Genomic DNA, 3,017 nt, shown 5'->3' with positions numbered 1-3,017 from the left:
AGAGATGAATTCCCTCCACTAGCCCACCATTTAACACCTCCATGGGACAACAGGGAGCATTTTGTTTTTCAGAAGCATCATCCTAACAGCTATGAACTGATCCACACTTGCATTATGGGGCTGGCAGTAGCCCTTCTGAAGCCTCAGTCACATTCTTAATCAGCTGTGTCTGTCTACCTCCTGAAATGTGTTACCAGCCTGGCCCATGCTTTTTCACCTAAACGGCAAGAATATCAATTGTTGGTGGGATTTACTGATATTTCAATAGCTAACATGACAACATTCAGGTTGATTTTATGGAGAAAAGAAAAAAAAAAAGCCTTAGAATTCAGGTTTGAAGAGCTGATGCAAACTTACCTGCACGTCACATAGCTATCTGAAACCAAATGAAGAGGACATTATCTACCCAGAAGTGTCATTCTGCATTCATCTTGTAGGGTGCCAGATGTCCTGACTAAGAAAGGGGGGTAGCTCAGGCTTTCTTTCTCTAGGTTGACCACTGCACCTTTTGTCTACTGCAATGTAACTATAAGCAGGAAGATTTTTTTCTGAGGATATTAATTAGACTTGTCATTTGGAAATCATGGGTCTGTTTCCTAGGCAGACGCCTCATATCTGAGAAAAAGTTTGGACTGCCCCTACAGGTAGGGATTTTGTTGCAGAAGTGGGACAGGCCGGTAGAACATGGAGGCCATCTGATGACAGCGATAGCTCAGAGAAAATGATGTTGCTAATTGCAGCAATTAAATAGTAATGATATAATTAATGTAAAAATTATGCATGGCTCAAATCCAAGGTATTGGAATGCAAGAGATATTCATTATGCCTAGCTGAAAATCATTCCTGTTGAGATAATATCAAGTCTCCCTTTACGACTTGATTGTGGATAACAGTTATGGGGAATTCAGGAACACTGGCAGACTACATTCAGCAGTGGCACTGGCTGATAGGAACTAGAAGGAAACCCAAAAGGACATTACATTTGACTGGACAAACAGAGCACTAAAAGCTAGTGGGACTGAAAAAGTACAAGTAACAGCAAGACCATTCAGACTGTGCCCTCCCTTACGTTTTATGAGTTCATCATTCCAGGGACAAGGTCAGTAATCTTGAGTAAAAAGGAAGGGCTCTAAGCTATAGATACAGAAGGCATATTGGAAAAGTTAGAGGGAAGACAGTCTGCAAGTTTCCTCATTGTTTTTCATACCATGGCCAATAGGCAACTGCTTCTCAGCAGTCCCGCTATACCAGAAGCCTCTCTGTGGTTTCTTGCAAAGGTCCCATGGGACAATGACGCTGCACGGAATCTGTGGGATCAAAATTAACACGTAGCCTACAGCTTTGTCCTCATATAGCTTAAAGCTTTCCGTTCGGTTCATCTCTGTCTAAACATGGAGAGTCCTGAGGTCCAGTAAAATAGACCCAATATTTGTGTCCAGGCAAGCATACAGTACGTTGGCCATTTGGCTTTATAAACATACCTTGCTTGGTGTCTAAGGAGGAGTAATGGTTTTCCATTTAGATTGTGGAGTCTACTGCTTAATAATAAATACACTCCTGACATTGCTAAATGACAGTTTGCTTCTAATAAACCCCATGCTGATCCGTGTGTAGGTTACAGCAGGTAATTCATCTTCCTGGACTGCTAAAACTTTAGCTGGGATTGTAAAGACGTGAATCAGCCACAATCAGCATGTCCCCTGCTGGCTTGTTCATTTTCTCCTCATAACAAATACTGGCTGGTTTTCTCTTTGTGTTTTGGGCCCCATTATTAGCTAATGTTATTATTAATTCCTCTTACAGCTCGGGAGAGTATTTCAGGTCACATAGTAAGGGATCCATGAGGCTAACAGCAAGAGACCTGAGACCCCTATACTTTCTATATACACACATCCCCCCAGCTACCTAGTACTGACTTGCAATCCATTTATGTTGTTGAGTAAAGAACCTGCAACCACACCCCAACTTGACCAGAATTAACTGAATGCTCTAATTCTTTTTCCTTGACTTTCTGTTGAGTGCCGGAGAAAGGGGAAAAAAATCATATTATCCTCAAATTTAATTATGGCTTTGATAGCTCCCAAGGATTTGGCTTTATGAAGTGGCTCATTGGAGTCTTCCTTGTCATTGTGCCCACTAATACTTTTCAGTCTCATATGCCATTAAGGGCTTGTTTGAGTCATTCTAAATTAGCCGATAATATGCTTACAAGTAGGCTTCAGGATACATGAGACAGGGTAGCCTCCAAGGAGCATCTCACTCACAGAACTGTCTGAAAAAGCCTAGCTTCTCATGCTGTCGGGGCCACAGTGGAAGGAAGCAGGCTCAACCCACCCCCCAGAGGTTCGCATTTGTCCCCCAGGAGCAGTTTCTTTCACTGGCTGTCACAGGAATGGGATGATGGACGAGAAGGGCAAACTCACCAGACTGAAAATAAACAGTGTATACTTCCACCTCCTAGTCATGGCCAAAACAGCCTAAGGTAGCAGTGGCAGCCAGGAGCCATTTCCTCCTCATGGCTGCATTCCCCTCTATCACATAAAACAGCCCAATGCAAACAGCACAGAAGAGCTCCCCAAATTGCCATCACTGTTGGCAGCTGGGCAAGATGTAGAGCCGGCAGGGGAAGTGAAGTCCATGAGAGGCTCCCATACCAATACTGAAAAGCTGAGGTCTGAATTTTTCCTATAATACTTCAGTTATGGTCAGACAAAGGAGTCTTGATGCACAGCACACCCTGAATGCCACAGAGCAGACCTAGAGGTTCCTAAGCAAGAAAACTCACCAAATGAGTGAAAGTTGGCCCTGTCCAAGCCCTGAATGGGCTGAGACTGTGCTTTGAAGCAACATTTTGGAAACTGTCCTTTTAACTCATTGCTTCATATTAAAATCAATTTAGGGATGACCTTTTGCATCACAGAGTATATATCTGATGAAGTTTTTCTTTCTTCTTTCTGTCCCTGCACAGTCACCCACCCACTGCTGCTACTCTTATTTGCTACAAAGTTGAAGCCAGT

The sequence above is a fragment of the Tinamus guttatus genome, unplaced genomic scaffold, assembly GCF_059628265.1.
Source record: "Tinamus guttatus ecotype Peru unplaced genomic scaffold, ASM5962826v1 Tinamus_guttatus_pri_ptg000090l, whole genome shotgun sequence".
NCBI classification, from domain to species: Eukaryota; Metazoa; Chordata; class Aves; order Tinamiformes; family Tinamidae; genus Tinamus; species Tinamus guttatus.
This window is presented reverse-complemented; position numbering follows the sequence as displayed.